At 38.3% G+C, this 21,825-nt stretch overlaps 1 long non-coding RNA gene across 2 annotated transcripts; it reads right to left on the bottom strand.

Annotated features, from left to right (window-relative positions):
* Positions 1-18,430: 18,430 nt before the first annotated feature.
* LOC127115578 (uncharacterized) lies at positions 18,431-21,515 on the bottom strand. Of its 2 annotated transcripts, XR_007800777.1 has the most exons (3): positions 21,145-21,467; positions 19,187-19,686; positions 18,431-19,120 (listed from the first exon to the last, which is right to left on the bottom strand). It is a non-coding gene; the product is annotated as an uncharacterized LOC127115578 (long non-coding RNA). The 2 variants fall into 2 exon arrangements; XR_007800776.1 differs by having other exon boundaries at positions 18,431-19,686; positions 21,145-21,515.
* Between the last annotated feature and the right edge of the window lie 310 nt (positions 21,516-21,825).

Below are 21,825 nucleotides of genomic sequence, written 5' to 3'. Positions count from 1 at the left end.
GGGCCCAACCCTTAGCCGTGGACGGTCCTCTGTGGTGAAAATAAGTCTCACGACTACCCTCGAGTGGGACGAGTAATCGCAAAGTTCATTTTACCAAACCACACCAACTCTGATAAAAGGAATAGGCCAAGGTGAAATAAAAGAGGGAACGCCCAACAAACACAACAAACTTTATACAAAATTAGCATGTGCTAGTGAGACAAGCAAAAATGGTGCAACAAAGCATTCTCTATTTTGCAAAGTGAAATATAATTATAAACTACAATGAAATTTTTCCGGGATAAAATCTTGACTCATCACGACGAGTCTAAACTTCCATAACGAATAACTCCAGCTGATCCACAATATTATTGAAAACAAAGTCTTCTAGTCCCTAAGCTAAAAGATCTAGGAGTTGTTTATCCATGTCGGTCAAATCATTATGGAAAATCTACACTTCACCCAAATGAGCCTCTTTTTCCTTCTCAAGCTATGTTTTGGCGACCAAGAAATAAAAATACGAAGTTTCCAAAGAAAGCTCCACCTCCCAAGAAGCTATCTTTTCCTCTTTAAGTACGACCTCAAGACCAGCTACCAGCCTACCAGTTCCACATGAGTTCCATGCAAGTTTACCTGATCTAAGAAGTGAAAGATTTGGTATAGCCCATGGAGAAGCCAGGATAATTCTCCTTGGAAGTGAAGAACTTCCGACTTGATAAGATAATGCATCATTTGTAAGGATTCAACCTCTCGGGGAAGAGTACTTGGGTATAAGAGCTCCCCACGACCAGCAATGGTTAAAGTCACGATGGAGGCTACCCATAACATATGGAAGGCGGTCTCCTCCAATAACCCTAACTTTCTTGTTTTGGAGAGCTTGTGTACATAAGCATAATTGTTAGCATACACACGCCTTTATCTTCAAGAAGCAGTAAGGAATCCAATGCATAAAGATGTAAGGTAGATGAAGGTATGAGGTCATGTCATTATCGTCCAGCTGAATGCCAGGAGCCCGTCTAGAGAGATTCGATCTTTTAAGTGGGATTTATAACACCCCTTTTCTACCCCCAAAATACTTAACATATAATCAGAGTAAATAAGCACGCATATAAACAAAAGGGCGTCACATCGACGTTTTCAAAAACTAAGAGCTTTCAAAAACCAACATCATTCATCATCAATATACAATACACCTGGTTATTTAAAATAACACATTTCAATTATCATGAATATTCAGGCATATGTGTTCGCAGCGGAAAAATAACGAATATCCATGCATTTCATCAAATGATCCATGTCCCATACCATGATCATCTCTCGATAATCTCTTCAATGAAACATGTTCACAATTAATAACATAAAACGTATCCAAATCAGATATGAGTTCCATACTACCAATCTACCCAGTGTTACATGACCAGAGCATTGACTCACTACTTAGTCTCTAAACGAAGTACCGCAACTCTCCAACTAATCTCGAGTGAGCTACCGTCCACTTACTTCAGCGATACTACTCCTGAGTATCTGCGCGATACCCATGTAAAGGTAACATTCAAACAGAAAGGGTGAGAATTCAAATCATTATGAAGAAGTATTAATCAAGCACAATGATTAAATCAATAATTAAAGGAATTCGTCACACTTCATATAACCATGTAAATAATATTAAACAACATTTATTTCACATGTTTCAAGCACACATAAAAACTCAAGGAGTATAATATTCAAATCCAATAGTATATTCCCAAAAATACACATAACGACAATGATCACATAATCACATAATTTGCCAAGTTATGTATCCAAACATCACCAAATTCAATTACCATATCTCATACACACATCACAATCACAACAATGCAAACATTCAATTATCACATAACTCTAGTGTGACTCAATGCATGACATGTGACTCTATGCATGTGGTACCATAATGTGAACCCAACGTTTCACCGTTTTCCGATTCAATATCTAGAATCCAAGCCACGCTTCCAATCCGGACAAGATCAAAGCAACTACCACGCTTATTTCCAATTAAGGATCAACGTGTGCTACGTCTATTTCCAATGAAGGATCACCGTTTACTACCTCGCCTATTTCCAATTAAGGATCAACGAGTGCTACATCTACCTCGCCCATTTCCAATAAAGGATCAACGAGTGCTACATGTGAACCCACGGTTTCACCACTTCCACTATGAAGTCGACCATGCTATGAATGAATGCACACATACCAACACATATGCAATTAAGATCATCTCTACCATCTTAACATTCCACATATCACCATAATTCAACTCTATGAATTATCCACCAATGGTACACATACACATTCATAACAATATATCATCCACAATCCACTAATGATACATATACACATTCATAACATTATAACATTCACAAATATAGACTAATTATCAACTACACACACTTAGATTGCATTTCAAGATAAATACAGCATTTAAAATCTCAATTTTTCACTTTTCAAACAGTGGTAACCGGTTAACGCTCGGTGAGCAACCGGTTACTGTAAAACAGAATTAACAGATTTTTAAGCAAGTAACCGGTTAACGCTCGGTGGGTAACCCGTTACTCAGTTTAACAGAATGCAGATTTTTAAGCAAGTAACCGGTTAACGCTCGGTGGGTAACCCGTTACTCAGTTTAACAGAATGCAGATTTTTAAGCAAGTAACCGGTTAACGCTCGGTGAGTAACCGGTTACTGTAAAACAGCATGCATAATTTTCTGCGTTTTTCATCGTTGGAGGACTTTCGGACCTCCGATTTCGATTCCGTAAAAAGCTACACGTTTAGAAACTTATAACTCATACAATACCATAATTATATAACTTTAATTTTCAGTTTTAACACAATTAAATCACCACAATCAAGAGTACTCATCAAACCTAACAATTCCAAACAACCATACAAAATTAGGGATTTTAACCTAAACATGCTTCTACCCATTGACCCAATCATACTAACCCATAATAATAAGGATTCCCCCCTTACCTCTTCAATTTTCTGGAAACCCTAGCTCCTCTCTTGTTCTTCCCCTCTTCTTTTTACTTTTCCTCTTCTCTTTCTCTATTATTGTCAATGATCAAATGAATCCTAATTCTCACTCTCCTCACCTCTTACTATTTATATTAGTATTCTATTTGAGCTTAAGTCATTATACTTCTAATTTAATTAATAGGCCCAATAAGACCTAATATTTAAATATCTCTATTTAATTCAAATAAATTAAACTAACACCATATATCCACCAAGTTAATTAATTCAATTATTCATGATATCTCCTATCAACTAAATAATTAATTAACACTCCACATAAGTAATAATAGTATAATAAATAAACACTAAAAATTAGGTTGTTACATAAGCATAATTGTTAGCATACACACGCCTTTATCTTCAAGAAGCAGTAAGGAATCCGATGCATAAAGATACAAGATAGATGAAGGTATGAGGTCATGTCATTATCGTCCAGCTGAATGCCAGGAGCCCGTCTAGAGAGATTCGATCTTTTAAGTGGGATTCCCTTAGGACAAGTTATTTTCTTCAATTTCTCTTAGTCTTGGTTAAAGTGGTAGGTTAGGAAGAAGAATAACTTCAAACCTAAGACGTTGCACGAGATAAAAGAATGAGTAACTCTACTTTCCACTAACACAAATAAAAGTTGATTCTTCATAAAACACATACCAATAACAAGGTTAGTGTTAGCCTTGGTTTTTAGGGAATCCAAGGTATAAGATTGGACCGTAACATCTCAATTGGATTTGCATGCAACTCCCATAATGCATTCCCTTACGCTTATCACACTGATGTGGTTGGGCTGGCTGATCACCATAAGTCTGCTTCCTCTTGGATGGAGAGTTTCAGAGTTTCTAATACTGACCAGATCTCCATTATCTTTGTATCCTAACTTGTTTTGATCTTTCTCATCACAGATCTTGTTCAAGCTATTCTCGAAAACATAGAATTGCCTTAAACATTTAGCATAAGAGGTAAATTCCCTCTGAGACATACTGTGTGCAATGTCCAGCCTTAAGCTTGAAATTTTGGTATCAGATATGAGATGTCGAAGGTAATGTCACGACACTAATATCTGAGTAACACAAACAGGATAAAGAAAAAGAATGGTAATGCAAAAGACACAAGCAATTGTTAACCCAATTCAGTGCAACTCACCTACGTCTGGGGGCTACAAAGCTAGGAAGGAAATCCACTAAATAGAATATTTTCAAAGACTCTCCGTACACTTCAACAAGTTACAGTCTTTATCACCTAATCTCTACCCGTGCAATTTCTACCTAAGCACTCTTAGATATGAGAACCCACTCACTCCCCCTCAATCACACCTGTGATTTTAAACAACAATTCCTTGTGAAAAGAAGACACTTTGCAATAACACACACTTGATTTTACTTCACAGTTTCAATCAAGTAGACACACACTTGATCTTGCTTAACAACTTTGATCAAGTAGACACACACTTGATCTTGCTTCACAGCTTTGATCAAGTAGACATACACTCTTGCTTACAAGCTTAGAGTGACAAATTACAACCATAAATCAGACCAATTCAATCATCTAGGGATGAATTGAATGGCTTACAAGTCTTACAACTAAACAAGACACAAACCCTTATATTCTCTCAATATTTCGCTCAGTATTGGTTGTGTGTTAAATCAGGTTTTCCAAGTCCCTTTTTATAGAAGCTTTCAGCTGGGCTTGGACATCTTGAAAACCCTAAAACTATTTTCCAATTAAATCTTCTCATGACAGCTGGTTAGATCTCTTTTGAAAATAAGTAAATCAGGTTGTAATCAATGATTGAATGCGCCTGCAAATCAGATCTTCAATCATACACAGATTGCCATTAAATGCGCAATCACATAACACCTAACATTCACACTGAATGTTCTGTGTACAGGATGTCATGACATCGGGTCTAACATCCTGGAACAATCCTGCATAATTCCATAATTCCTTTTATAATTTCCAGCAGGTACATAATATCAGATGTCATGACATCGTGTATGACATCCTAAAACAATCCTGCATAATTATAGTTTCCATTAAAACTCCAGCAGGTACATAGATATCTTATGTTAAGACATCACATACAACATCTTGTGAACATTCTTTGTTTTACCAAAATTGCTGCCAACACTTATAACCAACAAACTCCCCCTTTGGAAAATTTTGGCTAAAACATATATCTGTCCTTTTTGTTCACAAGAAAAACTATCAGCAGTTAAACAACAGTTTAAACAGCAGTAGAAGCAAACACATAATTACTAGATAACAACTAGTAAAAACACACAAATGCACAAGGGTGCTTCTTCTCCCCCTAAGTATGTGCAACACAAACATCTCCTTTAAAAATAACAACACCTGTAACCACAACACCTGTAACAGTCAGAGTCACCCTCTTGCATCTGCTTCAACATCACTTGTGCATCATACAACATCACTTGTGCACCACATCAGACGTCCCCTTTGACATCTGTAAACAAAACATCATTCTGGCTTACAAAAAACACATCTCCTTCAATAATAGATGTCCATCTGTTCAGCTACACCAACACATACATCTCCACATCTTTAACTACTCCACATAATCACTTCTCCCCCTTTTTAGTCAATGTTGATTCTAAGTTTTTGCAGCAATTTTGGTAAAACAAAGAATGTTCACAAGATGTTATGTGTGATGTCTTAACATGAGATATCCTATGTACCTGTTGGAGTTCAAGAACATGTTCATGCAGGATTGTTTCAAAATGCCACATACAATGCCATGGCTTCTGATGTTGGATGTACCTGCTGGAGCTTAAATGAAAGACATGTTCATGCAGGATTGTTTCAGATGACATACACAAGGTCATGGCATCTGATATGGTTGTACCTGCTGGAAGTTATAAAAGGAATTATTGGATTATGCAGGATTTTTCCAGGATGTCAAACCCGATGTCACGACATCCTGTACACAGAACATTCAGTGTGAATGTCTGGTGTTTTGTGATTGCACAATTAATGGAAATCTTTTTATGATTGAAGATCTGATTAGTTGGCGCATTCAATCATGGATTACAACCAGATTTACTTATTTTCCAAGGAGATCTAACCAGTTGTTATAAAAAGATTTGATTGGAAAATAGATTTAGGGTTTTCAAGATGTCCAAGCCCAGCTGGATGCTTCTATAAAAAGATACTTAGAAAACCTGTTTGAACATACAACCAATACTGAGCGAAATATAGAGAGAGAGCTAGGGTTTGTGTCTGTTTAGTCGTGAGACTTGTAAGCCATTCAAGTCATCTATTGATGATTGAATTGGACTGATTTGTGGTTGTAATTTGTCACTCTAAAGCTGTTAAGCAAGAGTGTGTGTCTTCTTGATCAAAGCTATGAAGCAAGATCAAGAGTGTGTCTTCTTGATTGAAACTGTGAAGTAAAATCAAGAGTGTGTAATTGAAAAGTATTTTCTTTTCTCAAGGAATTGTTGTTTAAGATCACAGGTGTGATTGTAGGGAAGTGAGTGGGTTCTCATATCTAAGAGTGCTTAGGTAGAAATTGCACGGGTAGAGATTAGGTGAGAAAGACTGTAACTTGTTGAAGTGTACGGAGAGTCTTTGAACTAATTCTATTTTAGTGAATTTCCTTCCTGGCTTGGTAGCCCCCAGACGTAGGTGAGTTGCACCGAACTGGGTTAACAATTGCTTGTGTAATTTGCTTTACCATTTTGCATATTTATCCTATTTGTGTTAACAGATATTAGTGTCGTGACATTACCTTCGACATCTTATATCTGATACCAGAATTTCAATTGGTATCAGAGCAGGCATCCTGCTCTGGTTTTGGGTGAGATCTAGGGACAATACTTTCTGGTACAATGGAGAGAGATGGAGGATCTGTTCATAGGCCCCCAATTTTGGATGGTTCTAACTATGACTATTGGAAACCTCGAATGGTAGCTTTTTTAAAATCTCTTGATAACAAGGCTTGGAAAGCTGTGTTAACAGGTTGGGTGCATCCTGTCATTACTAAAGAAGGAGAAGCCACCACTGAGAAGAAGCCTGAAGAGCAATGGTCCAAGGAGGAGGATGATATAGCCCTTTGAAATTCTAAAGCTTTGAATGTCTTATTTAACGGAGTAGACAAAAATATTTTCAGGTTGGTAAGCAATTGTGAAGTGGCCAAAGATGCTTGTGACATTCTCAAGACCACTCATGAAGGCACCTCTAGGGTTAAGATGTCTAGGCTTCAGCTGCTCACCTCCAAGTTTGAAAACATAAGGATGAAAGAAGATGAAAACATTCATGAATTTCACATGAGTATCCTTGAAATTGCTAATGCCTCAGGAGCCTTGGGAGAGAAGATGACAGATGAAAAACTTGTAAGGAAAATACTCAGGTCACTCCCTAAGAGATTTGCAATGAAGGTGACTGCCATAGAAGAGTCTCAAGACATTTCCAACATGAGGGTAGATGAGCTAATTGGTTCCCTCCAAACCTTTGAGATGGGATTGAATGATGGTTTTGAAAAGAAAACAAAGAGCATGGCCTTTATGTCAAACACATAAGAGGAAAAGAGTCAGGAGGTTGATGAAGATTTGGTCAATGAAGTAGCAATGTTGGGAAGACAGTTCAATAAACTGTTGAAAAAAATGGATGTAAGATCTAAGACAAATGTCAAGAACATCTCATCTAACATTAGTAAATCCAACAATGCTGGAAGAAGAGCAAGATCAGATGAGAAGCTCAAAGAGGTACAATGCTATGAATGTGATGGGCATGGACACATCAAGACTGAATGTGGAACCTACCTCAAGAAACAGAAGATGAGTCTTGCTGCCACTTGGTCTGATGAGAGTGAAACAAAGGAGGCTGCAAATCTTGTGACTGCTTTGACAGGAAGATGGGGATCTGATGAAGACTCAAGTGATGGTGAAGTAACTTTTGAAGAATTGGCCTCTACCTACAGAAAGTTGTGTCACAAAAGTGTAAAGCTGAGCAAACATGTTGAAAACCAGAAGAAAGAAATAACTCAACTTGAGAATGAGAAGGTAGAATACTTGGAAACCATCTCCAATTTACAAACAGAAGCAGTAGTTCTGAATGCCAAGCTTGTTGAAAATCCTTAAGCTGAAAGTCAGAAGATAGCACAACTGGAAAGAGAGAAGGCAGACCATGTGAAAACCATCTCTAAGTTTAAAACTGAAGTCATGTTTCTAAATTCTAAACTAGAAGAGATGACCAAGTATGTAAGGATGTTAAGTAATGGATCTGACTCCTTAGACAAGATTCTCCAAACTGGACAAGTAACAGGAGACAAATCTGGCATTGGGTATAATGACTCAAAGCCTGAGAGCAGTTACACTGGTGCCAAATCTCAAGCCAATCCTAAGTGCATCCATAATAAAAGTAAACATGTGATGTCACATCATATGTTCCAACATCATAGGAGAAAACAGCAGAAAGGGAAACACCAAAGATGGAGATGCCATCACTGTGGGAAATTTGGTCATCTGAAGTCGTTCTGCTATAAACTATATGGTTATCCTAGGCATACTCATCATTAGAATCACTATCAATCCAGACCCAAACAGCACAGGCATATAATTAAGAAACAATGGATTCCTAAGACTAATGTTACTGGTCTGATAGCTCATACTCCCCTCAGAATCTCAGCCAGAGAAGAATGGTACTTTGATAGTGGATGTTCAAGACACATGACTGGAAACCAAGACCTGCTAACTGATCTGCATCATCATACCATAAGCCATGTAACCTTTGTAGATGGAGCAAAAGGTGAAATCAAGGGAACAGGTAAGCTTGATTGTATTGGAGTTCCTAAACTTGACAAGGTTCTACTAGTTAAGGGCTTGACTGCAAATCTAATAAGCATCAGTCGACTATGTGATCAAGGTATGAATGTTAACTTCACCAAAATTGAATGTCTAATCTTTGACAAAAATAGTGAAGTGATTATGAAAGGAATCAGGACCAAAGACAACTGCTACATGTGGAGCTCTCAAATGGATTATCCCTTAAAGTATTGGATGAGTATAGATGCTCTCAAGAGTGATGAAAAACAAGTCTGTGGGAAATGTCAGACAAAGATGTCACACCAGAAGCTCAGAGGAGAAAAGGTTATGATGGCTCAAACAACTGAGAGGTTAGATAAAATAGGTGAACATATCACCAGTCATAGGCAGAATGGAACTATTAGGACTAGGCCACAGGGGACTTTATGTTTATCTCGAAGCAAAAAGGCCAAGAACAATGTGGAGAAGATTGGAATGACACCTGCTTCTACACATGTGAAAGGTATACAAGATGGAAGCACTTGGGCTCAACTGGGTTGGATGAAACTATTGATGATTGCATACAATGTCACACACGATGTCATGACATTGTATTATGACAACCTAAATGCTGAAACTAGGTCCAAAAATCAGACTCAGCACAGATGGACAAAGTACTATTTTTGCTATTATCACTTCATTAGAAAATTCATGGAAGACAAATTCAGAGGTCTAAAGCATGGACTGGAACTAGCAGACATGGTTGTGAGGAATTTAGGTGAAATTCAAATTGAATATGAGGAAGGAAAATTAGGGATTTGGACTCTTGTGAAATTATGGCAATTAAAGTGGAAAAATAAAAGAAATAAAAATAGTGTCTGCCCTTTTAAAAGAAAGAGCCACATTAATGATAAATCATTCCCTAGCATTGAAAATAGTATCTATTCCTTTAGCACACGCTACCTAAACACAATTTCCATTCAACTTCTCAGAGAAGCTCAGCTAGGGCAAAGAAACTTTTCTCAAAAGTCCTACAACATGTCTCAACATCCATCATCATCTGGTTCAAAATCCTCTCACCATGCAAAGACTCCCTCCATGGAGTTTTTAGATGAAGACGTGATGGACGTTACTCCACTTTGCATTATACCAGGAGACACCCCAGGTCCCTCCTCCAAGGCTGGAGATAAGCAAGGTAATACCTCTAGTAACTCCTCTCTTCCAAAAGACATGCATTATGTTGATCGTTCCATAAGGAACCTAGTCACTAGGATTCTAAGTGAAGGGCATGAAGTCAAAGGGGTTTCTACCCCTCTGTCCAGAAGGGACCCCTCTCCTGAGGAGGAACCTCATGCTGATAAAGATGATGACTCATCTAGATCAGAAAAGGAAGTTGCTGCTGAGGGGTTATGCTCTCTAGGTAAAACTCTACTTAGCAAGAAACCAAATGTGTCTCAGGAGAAGGTTATTGACCTAGAGGAAGAAAGCTCTGAAGAAGAGGATGATCCTTTGGTTCATCTTGTAAAACCTAGTGTAGCTGAGAAACTGAGAACTAGGAAAGGGAAAAGTGTGGCTAAAATGAAAACATCAAGAGTGAAAAAGGTTGCTGGTGTAGGACCCTCAAAATCCTGGAGCAAAGTTGAGGTTGGGAAAAGGAAAGAAAGAGACAACTCTGACTCTGAGGAGGATGTCGAAGACGATGTCCCAGACATCTCCCCTGCAAAAAGGCAGGCTATTCAGAAGTCTCCTGGCAAATCTGTTGTTGTGCACCTTGACAATATCTCCTTTCATTTAGAAGATGGTGCTACAAAATGGAAATTCGTCATTCAGAGGAGAGTAGCCGTTGAAAGAGAGCTTGGTAAAGAGGCTGTAGAGGTAAAGGAAGTAATTGATTTGATCAAAAATGCTGGACTAATGAAGACTGTGGCTGCTCTACCCCAATGTTATGAGGGGTTGGTAAAAGAGTTTGTTGTTAATATCCCTGAGGATATTTATGAAAAGAGCACCAGGGAGTTCTGCAAGGTGTTTGTAAGGGGAAAATGTGTGAAATTCTCACCAAGTATTATCAACAAGTTCCTAGGAAGAGGAACTGATTGAGGAGTGGACCTAGAGACCACAGACAATGAGGTCTGTAGGGTTATTACAACTGGCCAAGTTAAGGAATGGCCTAGTAGGAATCACTTATCAGCTGGGAAGCTCACTGTTAAATATGTCATCTTACACAAGATTGGTTCAGCTAATTGGGTGCATACTAATCATATCTTTACCATCTCCATTAGTCTTGGAAGAATCATTCATCCAATTGGAACAAGGGTTAACTATGATTTTGGAAAGTTTATATTTGATCAAACCATCAGACATGCCTCTACAAATGCTATGAAGTTACCCATTGCCTTCCCATCCACTATTTGTGGGATTATCTTGAGTCAACACCCAGACATTCTTAATACAAAGGACATGCCAAGCAAAAGAAAACCCCATCTATCCATTCATTATAAGCTGTTTGAAGGAAGACATGTAAATGATGTTGTCATGACATCTGTCAGAAGAGAGCCTTGTATCTCAAGGAAGCTTAATTGATCAACTGAAAGATATCTGCAAGGAATTAGAGAATGGTATAAAGGTGGCCAAGGCAAGAAAAGAAGCTTTGGAAGCTCTTATTTGTAGCCTGGAAAAAGAGGAAATAGAGAAGGCTGGTAAGGATTTAGATGCAAAAGCACAATCCAGTGACAACTCTGACAGCTCTGAAGGTGAAGGTGAAGGTGATACTTCTTCCTCTGATTGATGGTTCCCCCTCTTGTGTGTGGAAGACTGGAGACTATATGAGGTGTGCTGTGAAGACTGTGAAGCTGTTGTGTCTGATGTTTTGGGTGATGTTCTGTTGTTGCTATATGGAGTTTTTTTTTTGTTTTTTTGGAAATTGTGTAATGTGTGGCAGTCCTCATTGATGCCTATTTTGTAATATTTAGGGCTCTTAAAGAGTTTCTTGGATTTGGTCATTATCTCAGCTATCACAGTTGTGTATGATGATGGTTTGTACTTCCTGAATATTATGTTTTAACATGCTTAATGTTATAACATCTTATCTAACTTTCTCTGCTAGGTTAATAGACATTTATTTTGTCTGATTGGTCACCTTTGGTCAATTTTGACTAAAAAGGGGGATAAGTGTTGATATGGAAACTGTTGTGGAAATTGTGAGATGTATATAGCTGAAGGACATCTATTATTAAAGGAAGTGCACAGGTGTTAAAACAGAATGTTGTTTTGTTTACAGATGTCAAAGAGGATGCCTGATATGGTGCACAGGTGGTGTTGTTGAAGCAGATGTTAGAATGACATTCTGGCTGGTACAGGTGCTGGAGTTACAGTAGTTGTTATGTTCATGGAGACTGTTTGTAGTGTGCACAGATTTAGGGGGAGAAGGAGTACCCTTGTGAATTTGTGTGTCTTGCTAGTTGCATCCATAACTAGTAATTTTGTTTGTGTTGCACAAATTTAGGGGGAGGAGAAGTACCCTTGTGCATGTGTGTATTACTAGTAGCTATAGCTAGTAATTGTTTTGCTTCTGCTGCTGTTTAAACTACTGTTAAGTTGCTTAACTGCTGATAGTTTACCTTGTGAACAAAAAGGACAGATATATGTTTTAGCCAAAATTTGCCAAAGGGGGAGTTTGTTGATTCTAAGTGTTGGCAGCAATTTTGGTAAAACAAAGAATGTTCACAAGATGTTATGTGTGATGCCTTAACATGAGATATCCTATGTATCTGCTGGAGTTCAAGAACATGTTCATGCAGGATTGTTTCAGAATGCCACATACAATGCCATGGCTTCTGATATTGGATGTACCTGCTGGAGCTTAAATGAAAGGCATGTTCATGCAGGATTGTTTCAGATGACATACACAAGGTCATGGCATCTGATATGGTTGTACCTGCTGGAAGTTATAAAAGGAATTATTGGATTATGCAGGATTTTTCCAGGATGTCAGACCCGATGTCACGACATCCTGTACACAGAACATTCAGTGTGAATGTTTGGTGTTTTGTGATTGCACAATTAATGGCAATCTTTGTATGATTGAAGATCTGATTAGTTGGCGCATTCAATCATGGATTACAACCAGATTTACTTATTTTCCAAGGAGATCTAACCAGCTGTTATAAAACGATTTGATTGGAAAATAGATTTAGGGTTTTCAAGATGTCCAAGCCAAGCTGGATGCTTCTATAAAAAGGGACTTAGAAAACCTGTTTGAACACACAACCAATACTGAGCGAAAAATAGAGAGAGAGCTAGGGTTTGTGTATGTTTAGTCGTGAGATTTGTAAGTCATTCAAGTCATCCATTGATGATTGAATTGGACTGATTTGTGGTTGTAATTTGTCACTCTAAAGCTGTTAAGCAAGAGTGTGTGTCTTCTTGATCAAAGCTATGAAGCAAGATCAAGAGTGTGTCTTCTTGATTGAAACTGTGAAGTAAAATCAAGAGTGTGTAATTGAAAAGTATTTTCTTTTCTCAAGGGATTGTTGTTTAAGATCACAGGTGTGATTGTAGGGAAGTGAGTGGGTTCTCATATTTAAGAGTGCTTAGGTAGAAATTGCACGGGTAGAGATTAGGTGAGAAAGATTGTAACTTGTTGAAGTGTACGGAGAGTCATTGAACTAATTCTATTTTAGTGAATTTCCTTCCTGGCTTGGTAGCCCCCAGACGTAGGTGAGTTGTAACGAACTGGGTTAACAATTGCTTGTGTCATTTGCTTTACCATTCTGTATCTTTATCCTATTTGTGTTAACAGATATTAGTGTTGTGACATTACCTTCGACATCTTATATCTGATACCAGAATTTCAGTCAAAATTGACCAAAGGTGACCAATTAGACAAAATAAATGTCAATTAGCCTAGTAGAGAATGTCACAACAGATGTCATAACATATAAAATGTTAAAACATAATTGTTAGGAGATACAAACCATCATCATACACAGCTGTGACAACTGAGATAATGAGAAATCCATGGAACTCATTAAGAGCCCAAATATTACATAAAGGCATCAGTAAGGACTGCCACAAATTACACACATTGAAAACTGAAAAAAAACAAATTCTCCAGCATAAAAACAGCAGGGGGACTAGTCTCCACAACAGCCACACCAGAACAGTCTTCATCACCACACACGGCACACAGTCTTCAAAATAGGGAGAACCATTACCACTTACTCTGAGGAAGAGGCATCATCTTCACCTTCAAAATCAGAGTTGCCACTAGATTGAGCATTGGACCTCTCACTTGAGGTATTGACATCTGAATCCTTGGTCTCACCAACCTTCTCCATCTCTTCCTTCTCTAAGCTATTAATAAGAACCTCCAAAGCCTCTTTCCTTTCCTTGGCAACCCTAATACCATTATCCAGTTCCTTGCAAGTTTCCTTTAATTGATCAATCAAGCTACCTTGAGAGGCAGGCTCCTTTCTTCCAGATGTCATGACAACATCATTGACATGGCTTCCTTCAAACAGCTTGTAGTTAATGGATAGTGAAGGCTTTCTTCTGCTAGGAATGTCACTTGTGTTGAGAATGCCTGGTTTCTGGCTCAAGATAATCCCACAGATGATAGATGGAAAGGCTATGGGCAGCTTCACCGCATTTGTGGAGGCATGTCTGACAATTTGATCAAACATAAACCTTCCAAAGTCAAAGTTTATCCTGGTTCCTATAGCATAAATGATTCTTCCAAGACCAATGGAGATGGTTGAGATATGATTAGTAGGCACCCAGTTGGTTGAACCAATCTTATGCAAGATGGCATATTTGACAGTTAGCTTGCCAGCTGATAGGTGATTCCTACTAGGCCATTCCTTAACTTGGCCAGCAGTAATAGTCTTACAGACTTCATTGTCTGTAGCCTCTTAATCCACTCCTCCATCAGTTCCTCTCCCTAGGAACTTGTTGATTATGGTTGGGGAAAATCTCACACCTCTACCTCTTACAAAAACCTTGCAGAATTCCTTGTTGCACTTTTCAGAAATATCCTCAGGGATATTTACAACAAATTCTTTTACTAACCCGTCATAACATTAGGGTAAACCAACAACAATTTTCATAAGACCAGAAGCCTTAATTAATTCCATGACTTCCTTCACCTCAACAACCTCCTTTCCCAGCTCCCTTTAAACAGCTACCCTCCTCTGAATGATAAACTTCCATTTGGCAGCACCATCTTCTAGATGAAAAGAGATATTGTCTAAGTGCACAACTCCCACTTTGGCTGGGGACTTTTTAACAGTCTGCCTTTTAGCAGGGGAGATGTCTGGGACATCGTCTTCGAAATCCTCTTCAGAGTCAGAACTCTCTCTTACCTTCCTCTTCCTAACCTCAACTTTACTCCATGATTTTGAGGGTCCTACACCAGCAACCTTTTTCCCTATTCTTGCTGTCCTCATTTCAGCCACAATCTTCACTTTTCTGGTCCTCAGTTTCCTATCTACACTTGGTTTCACAAGATGAACCAAGGTGTCATCTCCTTCCTCGGAACTTTCTTCCTCCAGATCAATAACATTCTCAGCAGTTTCATGAGACACATCAGTTGGTTTCTTACTAGGCAAGGTTTTACCTAGAGAACATAATCCCTCAGCAGCCACTTCCTTCTCTGATCTAGATGAATCATCATCTTTCTCAGCTTGGGGTTCCACCTCAGGAGAGGGGTCCCTTCTAGACAGAGGGGTAGAAACACCCTTGTCTGCATGCCCTTCATTCAGAATCCTAGTAACTAGGTTTCTAATGGTACGATCAGTAAAGTGCATGTCATCTTTATGAGGAGATTTTTCAGGAATGTTACCTTGGTTACTTCCAGCTGTGGAAGAAGGGCCAGGGACGTCGCCTGGAATAACAGAGAGGGGAATAACCTCCAGAACATCTTCATCTAGAAAATCCATGGAGGGAGTTCTTCCTTTGTGAGTGGGTTTTGATCCTGATGATGAGGGATGTTGTGACATTTTGTTGGAATTTTGGAAAGAATTTATTTGCCCTAGCAGAAGTTTTTCTGAGAAGTTGGATAAAGATGGAAATAGTTTTGTTTAGGTAGCGTGTGGAAATGGCATAGATTCTAGTTCCAATACTAGGTAATGATTCATCATAAATGTGGCACTTTCTTTTAAGTGGGCATACGATATTTTTATTACCTTTTCCACTCCATTTTAATTGTTATAACCTCACAAGAGTCCAAATCCCTAATTTCCCTCTTAAAAACTGATTATCATTCAAAACCCTTGCAAATTTGTCAGCTAATTGTATTTCATGCTTTAGTGCTGTGATTTTGTCTTCCACAAATTCTCTAATGAAGTGATGACCAGAATCAAAGTGCTTAGTCCAACTGTGCTGAATAGGATTTTTGGACATAGTTGTAGCACTCAGGTTGTCATAGTACAATGTCATGACATCGTGTGTGACATTGTGTTCAGTCAACATTAGATTCAACCAACCCTATTGAGAGCAGCTACTTCCAGCTTCTATATATTCAACTTGATATATATCACAAACACCATTTTCATCTTTCAAAGGAACAGGTGTCCTTTCACTCTCCATCCCAATCTTCTTCACATTGGTTTTGGCAAATTTGCTTTGAGATAGACACATAGACCCTTCCATCTGTTTGACTTGTAGCTCAAGTCCAACAAGGTTCTTTCCAACTTCAGACTGCATATGAATAGCAACATGTTCAACCATCTGATCTAACCTCCTATCTATTTGAGCCACCATGACCTTTTCTCCTTTGGATGTGATGTCAAGTCTGAGTTTCTGGTGTGACATCCTTGTCTGATATTTCCCACAGACTTTCAATTTGGGAGTTCCTCTAGCAGATCTAATAATCTTCATCCCTTTCTCTAAGGTACACTTTGAGGAGTAACCAATTTGAGAGCTCCATATATAACAGTTGTCTTTGGTCCTGACTCCTTTCATGATCACTTCACTTTCTTTGTTGGTAATCAGACATTCAGTTTTAGTGAAGTTAACATTTAGACCTTGGTCACATAGTTGACTGATGCTTATTAGATTTGCAGTCAAGCCCTTAACAAGTAGGACCTTGTCAAGTTTAGGAACTCCAGGGCAATCAAGCTTATCTATCCCCTTGATTTCCCCCTTTGCTCCATCACCAAAAGTCACATAGCTTAAGGCATGAAGATGAAGCCCAGTTAGCAGGTCTTTGTTTCCAGTCATGTGTCTGGAGCACCCACTTTCAAAATACCAATCTTCTTTGGCTAAAACTCTGAAGGGAGTGTGAGCTATTAAACTTGTAACTTTAGTATTAGGAACCCATTGCTTCTTATTGACAGGCCTGTGATGTTTGGGTCTTGGTTGGTAGTGAGTCTGATGATGAACAGGGCTAGGATAACCATACAGCTTATAGCAGAAGGACTTCAGGTGGCCAAATTTTCCATAGTAATGGCATTTTCATCTTTTGTGTTTCCCTTTCTACTGTCTTCCCTTCTGTTGTTGTGACATATGATGTGACATCTCAGGTTTGCTTTTAATATGGCTGCACTTAGGTTTGGATTTAGGTTTGTAACCAGTGTAACTGCACTCAGCCCTAGATTCATTATACCCAATGCCAGATTTGTCTCCTGTTATTTGTCTAGTTTGGAGAATCTTGTCTAAGGAGTCAGATCCATTGTTTAACATTCTAACATACTTGGTCATCTCTTCTAGTTTAGAATTCAAGAACATAGCTTCAGTTCTTAATTTGGAGATGGTTTTCACATGTTCAGCCTTCTCATTCTTCAGCTGTACTATCATTTTCATCTGGCTCTCAACTTGTTGACTTTCATCTAGCTTGGCATTTAGAACCACTGCTTCTGTTTTTAATTTGGAGATGGTTTCCAAGTTTTCTTCCTTCTCATTCTCAAGTTGAGTTATTACCTTCTTCTGGCTTTCAACCTGTTTACACACCTCTGCACTTTTGTGACACAGTTTTCTGTAAGTAGTGGCCAGATATGAGAACCCACTCACTCCCCCTCAATCACACATGTGATTTTAAACAACAATTCCTTGTGAAAAGAAGACACTTTTCAATAACACACACTTGATTTTACTTCACAGTTTCAATCAAGTAGACACACACTTGATCTTGCTTAACACCTTTGATCAAGTAGACACACACTTGATCTTGCTTCACAGCTTTGATCAAGTAGACACACACTCTTGCTTACAAGCTTAGAGTGACAAATTACAACCACAAATCAGACCAATTGAATCATCTAGGGATGAATTGAATGGCTTACAAGTCTCACGACTAAACAAGACACAAACACTTATATTCTCTCAATATTTCACTCAGTATTGGTTGTGTGTTAAATCAGATTTTCCAAGTCCCTTTTTATAGAAGCTTTCAGCTGGGCTTGGACATCTTGAAAACCCTAAAACTATTTTCCAATTAAATTTTCTCATGACAACTGGTTAGATCTCTTTGGAAAATAAGTAAATCAGGTTGTAATCAATGATTGAATGCGCCTGCAAATCAGATCTTCAATCATACATAGATTGCCATTAAATGCGCAATCACATAACACCTAACATTCACACTGAATGTTTTGCGTACAGGATGTCATGACATCGGGTCTGACATCCCGGAACAATCCTGCATAATTCCATAATTTCTTTTATAATTTCCAGCAGGTACATAATATCAGATGTCATGACATCGTGTATGACATCCTGAAACAATCCTGCATAATTATGTTTTCCATTTAAACTCCAGCAGGTACATAGATATCTTATGTTAAGACATCACACACAACATCTTGTGAACATTCTTTGTTTTACCAAAATTGCTGCCAACACTTAGAACCAACAAAGCTAAAGAAGAACTGATCTATCTTCCAAAGCTCATATGGTGCATACACTATCTGTCTGGAATAAATAGCAATGTCCTCAAATTTCTCCGCATATTTTGATACATACATGTTTATTTACTTAACTTATTGAAACTTATGCTCCTTCTGCGGATGCAGTATGTTAGAATAATACTTCTCCAAGAAATTTGCCTTGAAATGCTACCAATCCCATGGAATCACCTGAGAAGTCTGATAAGCAGATGCAATATCCCACCACCTACTAGTTGGTCCTTTAATCATATAGGCCGCAAAGATTACTTTCACCTCTTTAGGACAACAGATGGCCAGAAACACTTTCTATACCAGTCCACCAATCATGAGTCGATACTGGTTCTAGGACACCAAGAAACTCGGATGGTTTCATTCTGAAGAATGCACGGAAGTCAGGCCCTTCCTCATTTTGCGAAACATGAGGGGGTTGAGGTTGTCCATGCCTATCCTGCATCATCTACATCATCAATTGGCTTTATTGTTGCATGTGTTGCAGTATTTAAGGCTACGATACCTCCGCATTCCTAGTTCCAGTCCCATATTCCATGTTCCTGATCCTAGGCCTTATGGGACCTCTGCGTTCATCAACCATTTTCTTGTTTGTCCTACACAAGGAATTAGGTTATCAGGCTTAATGCCATAAGTAAGACTTAAGTAATCATGCTGACAATTACACATATGAGGAAGAATTAAATTTGCTTATGATGATTCATGGCTAAGTTGAGAATCGATCTGCTCTGATACTAACTGTAACACCCCATACATATATGTCTATAATAATACATAATGGTGTTATAAATATGGTACATCAAAACCATACATAAGCAGCATAATCAAAATAAGTATTAGTACAAGGAACAAAATCCGAATGTATCATGGCCCAAAATACAACATCAAGAGTACTAGTACATAAAATCCATTAGAGCAAAGCTAAGGAGTTCAAAATATTCCACGGAAAACATCTCCAAGCCGACTAAGACATCTTACCCATGCCTTTGTCCTTTCTTGAACAACCTGAAAACAATTAAGAATATTAGGGTGAGATTATTAAATATCAGTGAGTCCCCTATCTTATGGGTCCACTCGGATCTACAAGGTGCATAATCATATACGAATAAACCATTAATCTGAGGTATCCTTACTTAGCATTTCAGGAATGCACAAATATCATATAACATTAATTGGAAGTCTCTTGACTACCTAATTCCAGAATCACCAACTCATAACAAGGTTAGCACAACACATATGCATATATGTACCATGTACGAGAGAATCTCAGAGTAGTGTATGCCTCCTACTAGGACATACAAGCACACCCTCAATTAGTAACCAAGTGCCTAGCGTCAAGAGACTCGCACAAGCTCACAACATAATGAGCCAGATGAGCAACTAAGTGATTTACACCTAAGTGGTTACACGAGCCCATCCAGGATTAGTAACCAAGTACCATTTCTTATATGGTGGTACAAACCCATCGATCATCAATATACATGTGAGTATCCGCAAGTGAAAAACGCCTATATAGCTGTATGAGCCCACCAAGCGATAACACAAGCGAGTAACCAAGTGATTTATGTCTAAGTGGCTACACAAGCCCGCCAATGATGAGTAACCAAGTATAGAGGCCTATGTGGCCACACAAGCCCATCATACCGATAATCTAGGTGGGTAGCCAAGTGAAACATACGCCTCGTTAGGCCCCACAAGTCCACCACAATGATATCTCAAGTGTGTACCAGCAAGCGAATTACCACCTAGTAATATAGGCTCACTCTGTATTCAAGCATATCCAAACCATTCACTTCTGAACATTCAACCGGGAAAGAAGTGGATGACACCATAATCTCCACTACATCATGTTACTTTAAGTTAATTGCACAACACAAAAGACGACATCTTATTCTGATCCATAAAACAAAAACTACACTCATGGGAAGAAAGCATAAAAATCCATCTGCACAGGCTTCCTAAGCAAGACCCAACGAGCTCCCAACAAGCTCTGGCAGAACTAATTCATTCTAAAGAAATAAGCCTTCTCGCTAACCGATTAGTAGTGAGCTCAATTCTCTAAGTGAGACCTGCACTCGCTAAGCAAAACTTCATCAATGAAAAACCTAGAAAATCATGAGTGCTCGCTAAGCGAGACACTGATTCTCTAGGAGAGGTTGCCCGTAAACGCAAAATGGTCAAAACATGACAGCTCTCTTAACACCAAAAGGGCTCGCTAAGCGAAAGTATCAGAAAGCGTAGAAAACAGAGGAAACATAAGACGATTCTAACACGAAAATCTCTTCCTTTCTTACATGCATTCATCAACATAACCGCAAAATCCATAATACAACATACAGATACGCATAACATATTTGGAACATATAATCATGTATGTGATGTGCTTTAGGAAATTTTCTCACAAAACCCTTACACCACAACATGCAATTCTAACGTTTCCCCAAGTTCTATCTATGTGCTCACCTGGATGAGAAAGATGATGTTGATTCAAAATGGGATGATGAGAAAAATCAAGATGCAGTTGAGGTTTGTAGCATGCAAGATGATGAAGTTGGTGTTGGTTTCCTTCCACTTCCTTGTTTTCACGTTTCCACCTTTCCTTCTCTCACAATTTTGAGTTAGCAAGGAAAGAATGAGAGGAAGAATAACACTCCAAAATCCCTAACTCTATTTAAGAGGTGAGAAGAGAATAATGCCCTAAATGCCAAATTATAGAAACTAGAACCACTAATCTCTCAATTACTCACACTAATAGTTCATTACTGCATTAATTAGTCGATAGTTGTACCAGGGTGTTATAATAAAGATTTTTAATTCTAATTTTATAATTTAGATTTCTAAACTTATATCTAAACCGTTCAATTTTGATCCAGTAATTCCACGAATATGTAATTGTGTGTTGCGCCTACTGTTGAGAAACATGGTCCCTTTTCTACTCAAGGTATGTACTTGTAAACTTAAGGTTTGAGTATCCTTTTTATGGGTATGCTATATTTTGAATTGGGATATGTGCATAACTTGTTTGATGAAATGTATAAATTGAAAAAAATATTCTGATTTTAAAATTAATCAATTTAGTTTGAGAGACAAAGATGATTGAAAATTTTCAAAAAAAAAGAAAGATTTTTATGGAATAACTTTTTT

This window comes from Lathyrus oleraceus, chromosome 1 (assembly GCF_024323335.1).
Source record: "Lathyrus oleraceus cultivar Zhongwan6 chromosome 1, CAAS_Psat_ZW6_1.0, whole genome shotgun sequence".
Taxonomy (NCBI): Eukaryota; Viridiplantae; Streptophyta; class Magnoliopsida; order Fabales; family Fabaceae; genus Lathyrus; species Lathyrus oleraceus.
Note: the sequence above shows the minus strand (reverse complement) of the source record. Positions and strands in the feature narration are given on the sequence as shown.